General features: G+C 42.1%; 1 protein-coding gene and 1 long non-coding RNA gene across 3 annotated transcripts in view; one reads left to right on the top strand and one right to left on the bottom strand.

The window, feature by feature from the left end:
* Positions 1 to 5,116, bottom strand: part of zfhx4 (zinc finger homeobox 4) — an 82,160-nt gene extending 77,044 nt beyond the window's left edge. The window contains exon 1 of one of the 2 annotated variants that reach the window (XM_023950365.1): positions 4,893 to 5,116. The gene's annotated coding sequence lies outside the window, so the exon portion shown is untranslated. Of the gene's footprint in view, positions 1 to 1,236; positions 1,627 to 4,892 lie in introns of those variants that run through there. The other variant, XM_011488831.3, reaches the window with a different exon arrangement.
* A 2,679-nt stretch (positions 5,117 to 7,795) lies between these two features.
* The window catches only part of LOC110017289, a 34,009-nt gene continuing 23,136 nt past the window's right edge, over positions 7,796 to 18,668 (top strand). The window contains exons 1-2 of the long non-coding RNA XR_002872385.1: positions 7,796 to 10,375; positions 18,219 to 18,324. This is a non-coding gene — a long non-coding RNA (uncharacterized LOC110017289). The remainder of the gene's footprint in view (positions 10,376 to 18,218; positions 18,325 to 18,668) is intronic.

Below are 18,668 nucleotides of genomic sequence, written 5' to 3'. Positions count from 1 at the left end.
TTTTTTTCCTCCTCCCCATGCGATCGATACCCCCCTCCTCCTCCACCCCCACCACTGTTGCGTCCCCATCCGTAAGTCTCATCTTTAAAAAAAAAAAAAAAGAACGCAAAAAAACGCACAAAATTCTCCCTCCTTTTCAGAATTATTCTAAAACAAAACGCATTTAGTTGTGATGGGAAAGATGTTACAACCCCATCTCTGGGGAAAATAATTTGGATAAATTATCAAAAGAAATAAACACGGAGCAAAAACGAGGGCGAAAAGGGAGAATATTTCAGATTTTGGTGAAACTTAAATGTGTTATTTGGGAGAAATTCAGATAAAGTGGGATGCCGATGCTTTGGAACAGCGGCTGGCTCTGAGGGGACTCTCTGTGCTCTCGGTAGCCCAACGATCGGTCTCCCTTCCTGGGCGATGGAGCCATCCACGCGTCGGTGGAGTGAGACTTTGAAACGGTGCGCGGGCAGGGGTTCGCGCATGTACGCAGTTTTAGTTAAGAAATTCTTAAATATATTAACGTTTGCTTGGGATTAAAAAAAATGACTTATAGCTGAGAGGGGATCGAGTCTGGAAGCTGCTTTACCGCGGCTGCTCGTCGTGGAAAGGTGCATATTAGCCGACTTGTTAAAAGCTGGACTTGTGCGCAGCGGTGCGTCCGGCTCGTGACTTCAAGTGCGATTTCTGAGGGTTAGAAACTGAAAGGAAGTGTCGGGAAGTGGAGGAAACGGCACAGCGGACGACTAGAAAGAAGCAGCTCGCAGCGTAAACGTCCGAGGGAGCGGACTCCAGGAAAGACAACACCATATCCGCACTGCAAAGCCACAGAAGCGGGGAGGAGGGGGGTGGGGGGGGGGACGGTCGTCTTCTTTCATTCTATCTAACCTCATCGCTGCATCCATACACCCCACAATAACATTCGTACGAACTTTCCAAAAAGGTGGATAAGAACGTGGTATCGTACTGTTCCACCGAGGACTCGTGCGTAAGAACGCCTCCAATCCTGTCACTTGCTTCTCTCAGTGGCCAAAACACTGGAGTTGCCCCCCTAACATCACGATTTCCGCTTATTCGGCACACAAAAAAACTCAACACCTGTTATCCAGGCAACCCCAAAAGTCAAAGATCCACCAGCGAGATAGATAATCGATACCCGACCCCTAAACGGAACACCCCAAACTACTCAATAAAAGTTAAAGGGAGAGGTGCAAAGGAAGAAAAAAAAAAAAAAAAACTTACTTTCTTCCCTCTCCAAACCGTCACCTCCGCTCCTCTCTTTGCTCTTGATTTTATAAAACAGTCACATCCAGCGGCTTGCGTAATTACACAACAAAAACGTGGAAAAACAGGGGAAATTACGATAATCCTCCAACTTTATAATGGGAAAAAAGGGGGTAAAATCACAAATGTCAAGCGCTTAGAGAGCTCTATCCCTTATTTTGGTTCCGGTGGCGGTGAAACGACGTGTCGACGGGCTGCCTTGCAGTTTCTCTTGTGGACGAGGGTCGGGGGAAACGGAGGAAAGGAAATGAAAATCCGATATGTCTTTATTCTGCTAATTATTATCGTTTTAGCCCTGTTTAAAAAAATGGCTGATTAAGTTGAGTGCGCATGTCTTTGTGTGTCTATTTCCCGATATGCACTCTGGGAATGGGTAGAGAGACACAGAGAGAGAGAGGGCGAATAGGAGAGAGAGAGGGAGAGAGGGAGAGGAGAGAGAGAAGGAGGGAGGGAGCAAAGGGAGACGGAGAGGGAGGGAGAGAGGAGAGAAGTGTAATTAGTGAGTTGATCAACAGTCTCCACATTGCAAATGACGCGCACACGGAGCCCTGGCGGCCGCATGGGTCTCTGCGCTTTGGAAACCCTTTTGTATGCTCAGGGCCAAATTACGCACAACAATAGGCGCGCGCTTCTTCCACACTAATCGGGATTCCCTTTAGGAAACACTTCCAAGAACACATTTTATGTTTTATTTTTATATTTTATAAACAAATTTGTCATAGGTTTACCTGCAAAAAAAGAACACAAAACAATAAAAAGAAAATAAAAATACGTCTTCTTTTCCACCATATCAGCTTGATTTATTTATTATTGATGATGAAACAGGTGCACTATTTTCCAAAGCGCAGAGAAAACGTTTCAGCTGGAAAATAATAATTGAAATGTTTTTAGTTTTTTTCTTTTCTTTTAAAAGTATATATCTAATAGGTTTAACTACAAGAAAATAAACTGAGCCACAACATGATGCGCATCAAACCGGATCTGCACCTTTAAAGAAAATATCTATTTTTAAAGTAAAAAAACAAGAAAAATCCACCCCACGCGCGGATTTGTATATTCTTTGCTGAAATATTGTTTTTCCTGAAAAATAGGGATTTTACTTTCGATCTGCTGATCTCTGCATGTGGGCTGCGTATAAACAGTTGAGCTTAAAAAAATCCAATCCACAAAGCTTCAGAGTAATCCACCACATGTTGGAAAGTCATCTTTGCCCTTTCGGGACCACTGAGGCCCCGTGTGGGTTCAATAGAGCCAAACTGCAAAATCCAATACAGGGTCACCCAAAAATCCCCCTCTCCTTTCAAAGCTCAATTCACTGGCGTCTACATTTAGTGTTTCTTCCAAAGTGCCCCGGTCTTTTAGCGGTATACTTTTTCAATGCAAACCGTTTACTGTGTTTCCCCCACCGGTTTCTTAATAGAGGCTTTTGGGCAATAGGAAGACTTTCCACAGTCTCAATCGGGGGGGAAATCAAGAGATCTTGTTCGCCTTCATGGAAAAAATCGAAGCTGGGGGTGAATTGAACTGCATGAGCCGGGGCTTGGGATGTGATGATAAGGCTGCTGCTGGCAAGTGAAGTACAAGGTCTCCTTTGCAGCCACATTGACTGGACTGCTCTCATACCAACTGGATCCTTAAGAAACCAAGGGATCCGAGCCCGACCCGACCCGAGGCTGTTTATTCTGGGTGTAGAGCGGTCCTTTTACTGAGAGGGTGGGTGGGTCGAGGTGATGAACACAGAGGCGTCACTTTCCACCCGGATCCAAGGCTCTTACTCTCGCCGCTGCTGCTGCAACTGCCTCCCCTGTCCTTCAGGGGGGTTCTCTAAGCCTGCCAGCCCTGGGAGGCGTCGCTCACACACGGCTTGGAGAGTCGGCTCTACCCGCTGCCGCTACGGACGCGCACCTAGTGGCGCATTGATCTGTCCAAAGCTGCACGGAATGGACCTATTTGTCATTTCTTACACCTTGAACGGAGGACTTATTTGAACACAAAGCAGATTTTCCCCCCCCCCATTTCTTTCTCTTTTTCTGTGCGCATTTCTGCGAGAGGATGCCCTTCTTTCCAGCTTTCCAGTGATTAAACAGCTGCGCGTGCCGCTGCCATTTTCAGCAAAGATGCGTCTGTTATTTATTTATTTTTGTTTGTTTTCCCCGAGAAAATGAGAAAGTGCAAAGCGGATTTAGAGAGCTGATACAGACTGCCGCTTATCTTAACCTCCTGCGTTTTGTAAATCCCCCTGTCCGCCACCCTCCCCTCTCTCCCAGCAGACGATGCTCTTTCTCTGGAGGACCGCTCGACAATAGACCGCCTTAGCTAATATTTCTCCCCATTTCCATATCAGCGGCATCCTCAATTAATTATAGATTTTTATCTGCATTCTCCGGTTTGGCACCGCTGTGCGCGCTTTTGCGCACGAATCAATGTGCGACTTATGTGGGTAAAGAAAATAAACAGCTGAGCTGAGCAACGTCACGGTGGGATCACCGAAAACTTTGATCAAGATGAGTGAAATAAAAATTTTTGGGTGGGATTGTCGTGTAATTATCCGGCATTAAAGGAGTTCCTCTCGCTCTGATGCATCAATACTCTTTTTAAAGGTAGGAGTTAAACCTTGAAGTGATTTTGTGTCACTTCAGCGGATCAATCATGAAATATCAATATATTGGCTGCATCATCACTGTATGATGCCATGTAAAATAACTGTTCAACTGATCAATCAATCAATATTTGATGAGGTCAAAGTCGAAATTCGATTGATTTATTTTTGGCTTTTGCTCAATTTGTTACATTTTTTAATAAATGTCTTAAGTTCTAAGTTATTTTATCCATCCAGTCCAAACACCTGCTCAAATTAATTTTTCTTTTAGTGGATGTCCATCGGACTTCCGCCTTGTTTGTCCAGTGCGTCGGCGCCCTCATGGGGTTACAGAGCTGACCCCCTCCGCCTCACCGGGGCAGACACAAAAGCACGCCAAAAAAGCTCCCAGCTCTGACCCGCAACCCTGCCACAGTGACCCACAAGCCCACTCAACACGCAAAAACAAGCCCCAGAAAGGCCCTAAAAACAAACAATAACAAGTGACACTCTCTAAAGCATAACACCAATGTGAGCCTTTCTCCCAGGATGTGCAGGTAAAGTCAAGAAAACCGCTACAAAAATGTTGAAATTTGCGCAAAAATCAATCGGACAGACCGTACATAATCCAAGAAATCAGAATATATCTCAATTCATAAAAAATCCATGAAATCGTTTACTTTAACAAATACAATCTACAAAAGAGCAGAAGTATAAAAAATAAAAAATAAAGGTGTCACTACATGTTCTTTCAGCTCAGCCTCAGAAGAAAAAGTCCAAAAAAGAAGAAAGCGGCAATTACTGAGAACCATAAAACATGAAAAAAGAAGGAAAACAATAAAACAAGCTAAAGTTTTTGCCTACAAACCATTAAACTATGGAGACATTTTCCCCTTCAGCCCTTAAAGCCACTCAGCAACGGTCGTGTAAAAACTTAAAATTCGCCCTCTCTTACCTTTGTGTTTTTTTTTAATTTTCCCAAACTAAAATAAGGCAGAGCAAAAAGAAGAAACATAAAAATGCAGTCTCGTGGTACCTTTGGTATAAAGCATTCCGTTTTCCTTCTTTTCTGTCTTTCTCTTGCTCAGTAGCGATCCGATAATAGCATATGGAAAGTGTTTTCAAAATGCCCAGATTTGGCACATTGTCATTGAAAAGAGAGGAGCGCAGTGATGCGGTGCTACAACAGGGGAAATGAGTTGCGGATTGGACGCAGCCCGCCTCGGTGCGGACTTATCCCACTTTAATTTAATATTCCGCAATCACACACACTAGTGATGGCATATAATTCAAGGAGAAATTCAGAGGGAAGGAAATGCTTTTGTGTGTGCGTGCGTGCGCGTGTGTGCGCGTTATTTTTTACACCACTTTATTTGATTAAGGAGAGAGGCAGCACAATATTGTCTTTTTAAAGTCTGTTTCCCCCTTCTTTTTCTTTTTTCTCAACTCCTAAATCAGATTTTTTTTGTCTTTAAAAAACATGAAACAATAAGATATTTATTTTTGTTTGTATTCAGGTATTTATTTACAAATCAACTATCTTGACTTCTGTGCGCAACGGTGGCACACTGGAATCTTCCCTAACATAAAATCGAGACCCATAAACGCTTGTTTGTAAAACACTGAACCCAAAATCAATGTATTGGGTCATTTCAATCGATTATATAAACGAAAATCCATACGCAACATGAGACCGGTATCAGCCCACTCTTCCGCTCCCTTTTTAAAGAGAGGGAGGGAGAGGGAAAAAAAAGCAAAGAGAAGAGCAGAAAAAAAGGAAAGCTATTGCGCCTGCATGGGCTAAAAACAAAGAGCTGCTTTTTTGCCTTATAGTCCAAGATCAGAACTTCTTTAACATTTTCACGTGGAGGACTAAAAACAGCACCTTACATCAAGGGGGTATGATTTAATTGGATTATGCCCCTGGGATTTTCAATATTCTTTTTCTTTCTTTCTCTTTTTTGTCATTGATTTAGAATTTCTTCCTGCTGTGACTGAGGTGATACAAGTGAAACCTTTGTTCAGACAATTTACTTGAAATTACAGGGAAATAAAACAATTCCTCATATTGACCCCTACCCCCCCTGCATCCCTCCCCCATGGGCACCCTTGGCCTTGAAGCTTTCTCCAAGTCCGATTTTTGATGCTTATATGTCAAAGTGCTTCCAGATGAACGCGGACAGTCCTGATGACCACAATTAGACGAGTGCCTCTAATCAAAATCAAAGCGGGTGTACACGGGTTTGCGCAGCATTCGGAGGGGGAGAGGAGGATGGGGGGGGGGGGTCAAGGGGAGTCGTTTCTGCGCACCTCCCCTTCCTGAACTCCATGGAGGACCCCGTTCTATATCTTCCACCTGCACGCCGAAGTATCCCACTTCAGCATCCCACGGCCGAGCCCCTTCAGGCGCTGCAATCACACATGCAAATGCCCAACCCCTAGACGCATGGAGCTGGACAGCCGGTGCGCGCCGTCAAATGAGCTGTTGCATAAACTCTAGTAATATGCAACATGATATTAGGTGAGGGTGGGGGGAGGAGGAGGAAGAGTGGGGGGGGGGGTAAGGACAAGCGGAAGGGTTAAAAATGGGTGGTGCCAGTCATGTAAAATTTACACAGGACCACAGCTGTTGGGGCTCTCGAGCTAGGGAAGACACAGGGAGGTGGAGGAGAGGGATAGAGAGGTGGTGGTGGGGAGGGGTAGCTCTTGAGACTGAGGGGTGAAGGGGGTGGACGGGGGTAAGGGCAAAGGCTGGCGAGGGGTCCTGTCGATGCAGCTCTGCTTATTTGATAAGCACAATCTGACTGGGACGCAAAGGGGGTCGAATCTGCCATGATACCCCCCCCCCCCCCTCCAATCCAAAAAAAAATATACACAAGTTTCGATACAACCATGAAGAGGATGCGGGGCAAGACGAGACACATGGGGAAAAGGGTGAGTTGCTAGATAAAAAAAATGACCTGAAACGCATGCAAACCTGACGCGCACAGTAATTTTTACTGACTTCACATTTGTTTAAAAAAACAAAAACCCAAATCACCAGCCGTCCAGCCCAAACCATAATCACACCTCAGCAGAAAAGCAAAAAACAAACAAGAACTGAGCGCTTTACTGAAGAACCCACTGGACCATAAATTCTGACTAGAAAGGGTCCCAACGAGGTAACATATAAGTACACACACACACACACACACAAACACACTGACGCAGACGCGCGCGCACAGTTGTTTCCATTCAGCCTCGCTTGGCCCTGCTGCACTCCTCCCACTTACCCTCTTGGTATTCCGATCTTCTTTTATTGTTGAACTCTGCTTAATAGGCACGCGTCTGCAGCGTGTCTTCCAGATATTACAAAAAAAAGTGAATTTGACCGCCTCTCGTCAGAGTAGACAGGAGCGCGCGCATCCACACCCACCCGCGTCAAATCAAACCCAGTTAAACGCTGAACTCCGCATTGATTATCACTCAGATCCTTATGACTCTGCAGACCAAAACAGCACAGGTTTGAATACAGTTTCCTAAAATGGTATGTAAAATAGATATAAATATTTTTTAATTATAAACAATGCAAAAAAAGGATTCCAGTAATCATAAATTAAATATGTTGGATTTACCTATTCAAAAACTGTTTTATGACAACAGCAACAATATTAATAATAATGAAATGAAATGATATAAAATGTTACATTACAGTTTGACTTTACAAGAGGCCTGCTAGTTATTGGCCTAATGAAAGTGAGACCTCTGTCTTTACATGGCTTATTAAATTGCTTTCTTCATGACAACCCAGCAGCTTGAACATGTCAATTAAGTGGTCTGAGAGGTCCTTTCAGATCTCCAAGAGCCCCCGCTCTCCTCTCATGGGGACTGTCACCCCTCCACCTTCCTAGCCCATCATCCATCCATCCGTGTGCCCCCCCCCCCCAACCCCCAACCAACTCTTCATCTCCACACCCTTGCCTTTTCCGTTGCACACTCAGTGGGGCATCCCAAATAACCCAGTCAGCACAGAGGAGTCAGTCCAGTGGTAACAGATTGACATCTTGACCTTCAGGGCAAAAATATTTTCCTACTCTGGCAGTGTTTAGTAAAAAAACTCAAATGCAGTAATAATTAGAAAATATTTATGTTGTCTAAAAAGCCCCAGACAAGGTTTTTGAAAAGGATTTGAAAAAAAGGTTTTAAAAATGTTTTTTGAATGTCTAAGTAATTCTAAGAGAAACGTCTGAACTTAAATAATTATTTATAGATTTATAAAAGTCCCTTGTAGAAGTTAATTGCTTTAATTAATTCATTAAAACCATAATGACATTTTTTTTCTACTGCGAAGAAATTTTTGTTTGTCAAAAAAGCAGTTTTGACCGACTTCCTTTTTCAGCTGCGAGCTTATCCACAATCTACTGCCTGGACTGCATCTAACAAGCTAAACAAGTCAGCCCAAAGACATTGTCAATGCTTGAAAGAAAATTCAGAGTACGGATACAAAAAAGGGAAAGGGATCATCTTTTTTTTTTTTTCTTTTTGAGGCATGACGTGACCCCTGAAAGATGCTCGTTGGCTTTATCACTGCAGCAGAGGAGTCCTTATAAGGACTCTTCATCCTCCTCTCTTAGTGACCATCATTAAACCTGATGACCAGAGTTCAAGCGGCCTGTTCTGTAAACACCTACTGGAGCTGAAGGCCACCACAGAGTCCTGCTGTATGTGAGAATCTGACCTCTGACCTTTAATTTGATTTAAGGCCAAAAACTCTTTTTTTTTTTTTTTTTTTTTTTTTTTACAAATAAATTAATGTTAACATACAGGAATAGAGCTATTTTTTGTAAAAGCAGGTATATCCTTAAAATGAAATTCAAAAGTTAATCTTTAAGTCTGTTTCAAGGCCCACTAGAAACATAAATTGGTTTTAAAGTTAAAAGATTTTGAAATTTTATATGCAAAACCGACAAAAACGTTAATTGGAAAAAGGTTGATTTATTCTAATCATATCGATCATTTTCATAGTGTCTACATCTGGAAGAAAGATGAAAGCATTTGCTTTCAACACAAATACATTTGCACACCGACTCACACAAGAACACAAACTTTGTTATGTTTTCAATTTGGGTTGAAATGTAGACATTTTCCCTTGGTTGCATAACTGCCATCCGTATCGCTCCTCCCTTCAATTAAATGCTATTTCTCCCAAACAAAATGTCAGAATCATTCCACACAGGGAAGTTCGACTGTGATTTCTTCTGAAAGCTATGTGTCTTTCTCTTAGATGGTGTGTGCATTTGTATGTGTGCGTGTGTGTGTGTGTGTCCCCTGACCTCAAATGTAACTACTGGGATCACAGGGAGATGGAAAAAAGGTGACTAAGAATACACTGATTTCACAAGAAGAAGCAACGCACTAAACAAATCTTTAACAGCATATATGTATATTTATATATATACTAAAATAAATGCATATATGTGAGATACAATTAAATGATATATTTAATTAATATGATTATTAAAAACGGCAGATTTTAGTAATTAAGTACCAAGAAACATCAAATCTAAAAAATAATTTTCATCAATATACCACAGAAAATTTTTTTTTGAAACTTGCATGAAAAATACACAAATGTTTTTAGTGACATTGTTATGTAATTGAAAGCTCAAAAGAAATTATAAACAAAAAGAAAACAATCATTCTGCAATAAACTGTGCTCAGAAAAAATCTGTGCACATTTCATTAAACACATTTTCACCTCATTTAAAGCTCTGAAATGTCTGGGCTGCAGCTGTTCATCTGGTCCATTTCTACACCGGCATGCAGACATGCTCGAATCCACAGAGGGATTCCAAGATGGCCGCACACCTGTCATGGAGGTGGATTGTCCTAGTTATGTACGGAGATAACCTCAAGGCCTCCGCAAACTACGAAGACCCAACAGACATCCCTAAGTTGCTGGTTCAAGCCTGGTCAAACGCCTGCCGCTCGAAAACCATTCACTGCCCCTCACAGAGAAAGAATAAGCCCTTGCTGTGCATCCTTTCCTTTTCCATCCTTCTATCTGTCTGTCTCCCACACCCTCACAAACACACACTTCCTTTTTCTTTCCCTCCATTGCCTCCTCTCTCTGTGTCTCTCACATCTGAAGCGCTGAAATGCACCCCAGGGCCAAATCGCACAGAACAACCCCTCTGAGCCAGAGAAAAAAGCTGGAATCCGTTTGCCCTGATATTTCACCAGCACCAGCCAGGAGCGAGGGGAGAGGGAAAGACAGAGGGAGAGGAGAGAAAGGGAGAGTGAGAGAGGGGGAAAGAGACTGGGGCAGAGAAAAAGGGATAGATGGGAAAAACGGCAGACCAGGGCTGGATATATTGGGGGTGTGAGTGCCGCGCTGTAGGCTGTGGGCCGGTCAGAAGAGTGCAAGGTGTTGCTTCTAGGTGTGGTTGGGTTTGCAGAGAGGGAAGAGCATGCATAGATAGAGTGGTGGAGTAAAAAAAAAAAAAAGAGGGAAAGATGGAAGGATTGGTCATGCGCAAGGTAAGAGTGAGGCTTTGTTTGATTGTATGTGGTGGTGATGGGGGGGGAGGTGGGGAAGTAAGGATTGTATGGTGGGGGCTGAAGCTGTCGTCTGTGGGGTTATTATTATTGCAGGCAATCTTTGTGTGTGTGAGTGTGTGTGTGTCTAAGAGAGGGGAGTAGAGATGAGGAGATTTGAGATTCAGCTGTGAGGCCATTATTTTTTTTCCTGCACATGTCATGTGGCAAAAATAAGGTTTGAGGTCAGACACTTTTTGACATCACCAATTTTCTTTTTCAAGGTTCATTGGCATTTTTAACGAAGAAAGCAAATAAATAAACAAAACAAAAAAACCATGAATACCGGGGTTGACCGGTGCGTTTAGGCCTCTCATTGACTGGCAGGTTCTATTGGGAGAACCGCACTCACGTACAGCGTGTGACGTCCGCTTACACAAACACAAGCAAGGCCTCGCTGATTAACATCAACCTCACAATCCCAGCATTACCCCAAGAACTGCTTTGACAGTGAGAGCGGAACTGATAAGAAAAAAAAAAAAAAAAAGAAAAGAAATACGTACGAAAACCTGAAAGAAATGAAGGGCAGATCAGCAAAAACTGAGTGGGAGAGGAGGTTTTTTTTCCCCCCATTTCACCCAGTTTAATAGGACGACAGTTAATGGGCCCTTTTTTATCGGGCGCAGGCATCAATCAAGAAATGTCAGGCGGCGGCTGAATCTGGGGCTGTGGTCCTCTTCACAGATGACTGATTAGCAAGCCAAAATCACCAGATCCATCTTCCGACGGTCACTTTTATTACAGTCATTTTTAAGGTGACAGCAACCTGCCTTGTCTCACAACACTGGCCACAGCATATATATTCTCATCTTCTCTCGCCCTCTCTGCATCTGTCTTCCTCCCTCTTTCTGTCACTGAGCATTCAGCCAATTGTTTCTTCTTCTAACTACTTTTATCAGGCTTTTCTATTTCTCCTCTCCTCACACCCTGTTGGCACTTATTCTACCATTCCACGGGGCAGGTTTAGGGAAATCAGGGTCAGGGAGGTGTGAAGAAGAGGCAAAGGAAAGACAGGTGGGAGAGGAGAAAGTGGGACCCCTGTGTTCTCCGTTGTACCAGAGGTGTGTTCTGAAGCCCTTACAACCGTTTGCTCTTCAGAAAGGGCAAACAATTTTCTTTTGCACAGTTTTCATGCTGTCTTATATTAGAGGCAGACTCCTCCATTCCAATGCATGAAATGACTGCTAATGAAACTTTTTCCGCAACAAGTTTTTGTCCAGAACTGCCTTTACAAGGCTGCACTTAAAAAAGGACACAGAAAAACATGAGGTTTGCAGGCCAAGAAGTGCTAAAAATTTGTTTTTAGGGCCAGCGTGTAATAATATGTTCCTGGAAGAGGTTTGTCAGGAAATTATCTTGGGGTAAAATTTTCCTTTTGGAGCTTGTCAGTCAAATTTCTCATCTTTTGGCGCTTCACTTTATTTACAGGCTGCATTCAAAATAAATCACTGCATCAAATAATCATTGTGCAATCATTCAAAATGGCAGCTGAGGTATGTTTAACCAGCGGTTCGCGTACGTTTGTGTGTGTGTGTCACTCTGAGTAAGTGTGTATGAGGCCAAACTTGAAAGAGCACTCCTGTGTCTTGGCAGGAGATATGCTAATCGCAACTGACATCAATCTGAAAAATATCAGCCGGAGTAACATGTGTCTGAGATTACATTTACAACCTTCTGAGCAAAGAGGGACAGTGCAACACAAACACACACAGACGCACATGCATAAGTACACACACAGAAAAGGGAAAAGTGGGTCAGGTAAAACAAGCAAACGTATTTCAGAGACAGCCTGCCATTTACAATGTCCTCAAAAAACATCTGACTGAACAGCTTGTCGAAACATTAAGGGCTCAAATTTGAAAGCTTAAGGATCACTCCATCAAACAAATGTATCTTTTGTTTTTCTCTGCAAACCTAAATGCTAAAATTCAGAAACAGAAGAGCGTTTTCGTTTGTTCTGACTTCCAAAGCTTGAATTTTACAGTTTTTTATTTTTTTTCTCAGTGAGGATGGCGCGGAAATATAATATTTTTGGGGGGTCTGTGGCATGCACTATAAGGAAACCCAGGTCACATTTGGCAATGAAGCACCTGAACATCCGTGTCACTAAGATGGATGTAAAATACGTGCCCTGCTAAAGCTGGTTTGGATAGAACCCATAGATTGGTGTAGGCAGATAGAAAGAGACATGCAGACACATATGAAATCGCAATAATAGGGCCAGCAGCTGCGGCTCACTAAGTGAATAGAAGATATAGTGGATCAGTCCTCCCCTAAGGTTAGAATCAGATCTGGGTTTGCGAGTGAGAGATATAACAGGTTGGGTGCATAAAAAGAGCTCCATGTCAGTGTTTATCAACATTTGAAAGTTTGAATTTGCACTTTAATTCTGTCACACACACCTAAACGCTCCGGGTTCTAATTCTCAGCTTGAAAGCATCAAAACGGAGACAAACTTTGTTAGTGGTGTCTTCCCCTCTTTTCTTCCCTCTGCTTCTGCACGCACTCGCAGTTTGGCTGCAGGGCAGAGGAGAACTCTGAGGTCTGACGGTGAATTCGTCCCGAACATCCGCCAATAAAAGATTGCTGCTGCATTTTACGCTAGAAACGTTTGATGACAAGCAGTAACTAGCGTGAAATTCCCCCTAGATTAAATGTCCAAGGAGTTGTATTCCCCATCCGGAACGATGCGCACATCTGTTGGAGTGAACACACACATATGCACGCGCACAAAACCTGTGTAAACCTCACCCGGCACATAGCTACCCCTCAGCAAGGGGGAAGGCACAGGAAGCAAAAATACATTCTCAGAAACAGACATACAGTCTAGTCAGGCACAGCTGCATGCAGACAATGTGACATAAGCAGGCGTACAGTATATGCTCTATAAATCGAATAACACATAAATACATGCATGTTTGTCTGAAAAACACTGACTTACTCTGAGGCGTTCAGACTGAAGACACACTGGGGGGCAAATCATAGCAGACTTGCAATGTGTTTGGCTGATTACCAGTCGAGGAAACAGCAGATAGAGCATGCTCACACAGCCACCTCCATCCTCCTACACAAATATGCACACTCACACACATACCTGAGTGTTGCTTTGTCAATATGCGGATTATATTAATCATCAGAACTTTTATTCGGCATGGTTTTCCTTAATTTTCAAATCTCTTCACGCTCAAGAGTTAAAGCCTGAGAGCATATCGGTCTCAAAGTTGTTTGATTTCTGTTTACAAATACGGCCATGCGTTTCAGGCGAGCGCTTGTACCAAGAGTGAGTGATGGAAATCAAACAGGAGAGAAAAAGAAAGTGGGATAGTTAACATGGTGTTCTGACTCTGACAGCATCCTTCTTTTTCTCACACCTCCTGGTGCGGTAGAGCTCCTCTGCATGTGCGGAGACTTTTAATGGACCGCTAAACCCACAAAGTGTGAGTCTGGTGACAAACACAGCCATAGGCATCAGAAGTTCAGTCTGTCACAGCCTTCAGTTCCTACTAACACTAGACAAGAGTGTTATCATGCAAGAAAAACTAAAGAATCCAACTGTCCTTAAAAAAGGAGTATTTTTGTCAAACAAACAGAAAGTTTGTTGGTATTCAGTTTTAACCTTAGCTAAAATAGCATTTAGGTTTTAAGTAATTCTGATAAAACAAAAGACTTTGTAGTTTTTAAAAGTGGATTTTCCCACATTAAAAAAAGATTAATTCATGTCAAACAAAAGTCAGACTCAACAATTGTGTTTTCTTTCCTCTTTAACTTTTTTTTAAGGTAAAACTGATTTATATCAATTTTTATATCTTTATACCTCTCAGTTTACATCATCTTACTGCAAATGATTAATTCACCCTGATGTTTTACCAAAAAAAATAAATAAATTACACTTTCATAGATGCAAACCTTTCCAAAACCTTAAACATCGCTCCAATGGTTCAAATTACCCTGCACTCACAGTTTGAATGTACTAAATGCTGGAGAACATTAATTCAACCTAAATCTGAAACTCTGTCCCGCCAAGAAACAGTACATGCATCACCATAAATTGAATAAATTCTAAAATCTGACACACTGTGGTCATTTATTTTATACAGTGTGCAGAGACACCTGGTTCCTATGAAAAACTTCCAGATGTTTTCATGCGAACAAAGTCAAGACAGAGTACGAAAAGGTCAGACACAGGTAAGCCTAAATAAAGTCTCTAACAGGGCTGCTTTACAAGCCTTCGTTAAAGATATTGATTCAGTCATAAAAAAGCACCATTCTGCTTAGTGAAGAGAAAGTTGCAGCCCACAGCTTGTCTGTACATATCTCCCCTTTTGGCGTGTGTTTCCCTTACCACAGTTATGCGCCATAATTACATTAGACTTATGACCTTTTTGAAGAGCAAAAGGGACCAAGAACAATCCTTGAACGTCTTAATTCGATCCATTTCAAAGACGAGAGGGACTGAGTTTGAAGAAGGAAGGAAGCGGCTGCACACTCACGGTGAAGGAGGGGGTGCCACGCTTTTTTTATTTTTACTCCATATATTCAGTGAACGCTTCTTCGGTTATGCAAGGGCTAATTGACTTAGATGACAAACATTCCCCAAATATTGGTTTAACAAACTGCCCTTCTTCCTTGTTTTCAAATCAGATTATAGAGAGCGGACACAGCAGGGGGGTGCAGGGTTTGATGATTTGGGACAAACGTGTGTGCACACGGGCGTGCTCAACTCCCTTACAAGAAATTCTCCAAAAAAATCCCACATTCTTTACACCCTAGACTGTGTTATCAACTGTAAAGAGAACCCAAAAAGCATGACTATGACAGAGAAGGATGAAAAGCAATATTTAAAAGGAGGAAGGGACAAGCAGGGAGAGAACAGGACAAAGCACTAACTAGGAAGCAGAATTCAACTGGATACTTTCACAGCTTTAAACACGCTTGAGTTAAAAAGCCGTGTGTGTGTTTGGAAGTGTGTGTTTGCACGATATTGACAAGCTCAGCCCCTTGATCTGTGAAGAGGAGGTGATGGTGTCTTAAGAGTTGGCTGTGTACAAATTGTGTAGATTTAGCCAGTGGAAACAATCACGTAGCGTGTATGTGGATGGAGCTACTGAAAGCACTTCCTCAGAATAACTGGTGAGTTGGACTACCTGCTGGCATGAGCTAAGCTGTAGATCAATAAAAAGTCTGCGTGTGTGTCTGTATATGTGAGAGGGCTTCTTGTATATGTTTATTTGTTTGTGGGTGGGAAGATGTGGGTGCGGGCATTTGTGTGTGTTTGTGTTGGGGCAGCATGGAGCTACTGGAACACTTTCTATATATGGCTCCTATGATGCAAAATCAGGTTTTATGAAAGCAATCCAACTAAATTGCTGCAATAAATCCCCACTAGCCAACGTTTTCTTAAGTGAAGCTAACAAGTGTTAAAATTCTTTCTAAAATTACACGTGAATGAGAACATATTCAATGTTAGCAACAGCATTTAGGTCAATAATACAGTTTAGACAACATGCTGGATCGATACGCGCAGAAACACCCAGCAGTACACACATGCATGCATTCACACCAGTTCAGTTGCCATGGCGGCCGTCTGCTTTTTGGGTTTTCCTGTTGCACCTGTGATGTGTGTCAGTTGCTGAAGGGCATGGTGACCCAAGCGACCGGCAGTTTTTCCTCGGGGGTGACACTTCCATTATGCTCTAACAACATGGACAGCCGGCGCTCAGGCTCACCCCAACCTAAGACAAGCGCTGACAGGCTCCCGGCCTCTCATCTGCATACTAACACACTGCAGCCTCACCACCGAGAATCATTTATAATGGGATTTTGACACATGTTTGTATTTCCTGAGCGTCAGTTCTATTAGTGTCAAAGATAAAACAACCACAGAACGAAGCAGGAGGTCTAGGAAGCCTGTAACTTGTTGCGGAGTTTGACCCAAAGAAAAACACAAACTCCTGTGATGCTACAAAATACTGTAAATAAAGGGTGATCATGCTGGGATAAACACTTAAGATGAATAGCTTACAAAAACAATGTGACCGAAATAAAAATGGTGGCTCAAATGTAAGAAATCAACACTAAATCCTTCAAAATATTGAAATGACATATTTATGCAGCTTTAAATACAAAATAAAAGAAACAAAATTTAGAAATGTAAAATAAATTGTTTCATAGAGACAAAAAAAGCAAAAAAGCAAATCAGTTATTGTGGCTTTTTTTAGGAGTTTAAATACATGCATGTGCAACCACATTGGGCAAGATTTGACATGCCAGGACTCATTTTTTAAGAATCTCAGGGTACAGATTCGTGAAAAAAAACTTTAAAGAGCCACAAACTGAAAAATAAAAAGCAGCGAGTGTGGAGTACATACATCGTGCCATTCTGACGGGCTTTTTTAATAACTGAGATGGTGAAGCTTCAGGAGATGGGCTGCTCCAGCAGAAACTACAGGTACATAGAGGTCCTATGAAGACCACAGCTTAGCAAGAACAAAGAATACTTCATAATTGCTAAAATAAAAAAAATAAACTTTATTTGCATGGCACCTTTCAAGATAAAAATCACAAAGTGCTTCACAGTAAAACACGGTAAAACACAATAAAACACAGAAAACAAAGAGAAAAAAACGAAAAAAGAGGAAAGACAGACAAATTGGCCTTACGCAAAATATAAGTCTGGCTTTATCTCCTTACCACAAATCTGTACACTTATAGTAATAATGTACACAGAATTTTGATGTTAACTTGTGTTAACACCGAATGTTAACTTGTGTTTGCCACAAATATATATATATATGTGTGTGTGTGTGTGTGTGTGTGTGTACGTATGTTTTTGACCTCCCGGTGAGTACATCTTGCAAAAAAAAAAGTGTGGATATATCTGGTTTGACACTAAACATAATCGCTGCTTTAAAACAAGGGGGGAAAGAGTTACGAAGGCCTTTTTGATGTTGTTTGGAGTCAGTAATGAGGATGTTGATTTTTGTTGTTATTATGGGATTTTTGCACTGTTTGTTGATAAAACTCAGCTGTGTCCAACCCTCCTGCTGAGATCCACGGATCCCAACTGTCAACATGTGAATTCAAATTACTCACCATCCAATTAGTCATATTACTCACTCGCGGCAGAAAACATTCAGCACCACAAGAGATAAAATCCTGACCTCCCACACCAAGACCAAGAGATACATCTAACAGGGGGTTAACTAATGAAAACAGCAGCAATGTAGAATCATTCTAGCATCAACCATGTGGATTTCCACAGCCAGTAATTGTATTTTTGCTTTCTGAGGTTTCACAGAATGACCTAAGAATAAGTTGATCATATATTTTTATGTGGGTTTTGTTTTTCATCCATTACTCACATACATCCACCCGCAGGGAAATTGTCTCTGACCTGCTCACAACTTTGCATGATTGTACACAGGCACAATCCATTTACAATGTACAAACTCCAAGGAGGCATCTCCAGTCTCTCTCAAACACTGCGAATTTCAAGATGCACTTAAAAAAGCGGGAGAAACAACTTATATACCCTCAAAGCCTCTTAGCAAAAATGCTAAAATCTGAGCACTCCCATTATACATAATTTAAGGGAATCTATATTCATAGAAGTGCGGGGCGTGTTGTGCTCAATGGGGTAAAACGCCCCTGTGTGGCTAATGGAATGGCCTGAGTTGTGTGATTGAGTGAAATGTGCTGGAAAGATTGGGAGGAATTTTAGTGCAGATAAATAAAGAGGAGAATCTGCCTTTTACTGGGCGTCAGCATTAATGCAGCATCTCTCCAGGTGATCAACACATTCAGATGGAGAGCGTCGACGATGGAGGGATGGAGTGAGAACGCGATGGAGGAAAAGAAACGCAAAGTTAGACTGGGAAACACTGAGGAATGGGGTGAGAGATGGCGGACACAAGTAATAGTCTGTCTCGATCTACTCCACATGCACAAGGACTGTGGTGTAGCATTTCATATATCATTATAATGTTACCATCAAAGAAACCTCCATCAGGGAGCGGGAAAATGAGTCTTTGAAAATTCAAAGTAAAAATAACTGAGGGACACAACAAAGCTTCTGCACTGGATGACGGAGAAGGCCACCACTGTCCTTTATTTTTCTCTTTTTTCCTCCTCTTAGCTCCAATAATTTTATGTCAAATGTGAGTGAGCAGCCCTTTCCTTTCACCTCCCACTTTCCACATCCATTACGTTTGGAGAGATGCAAAGTGAACATTTCAAT

The sequence above is a fragment of the Oryzias latipes genome, chromosome 20, assembly GCF_002234675.1.
Source record: "Oryzias latipes chromosome 20, ASM223467v1".
NCBI classification, from domain to species: domain Eukaryota; kingdom Metazoa; phylum Chordata; class Actinopteri; order Beloniformes; family Adrianichthyidae; genus Oryzias; species Oryzias latipes.
Note: the sequence above shows the minus strand (reverse complement) of the source record. Positions and strands in the feature narration are given on the sequence as shown.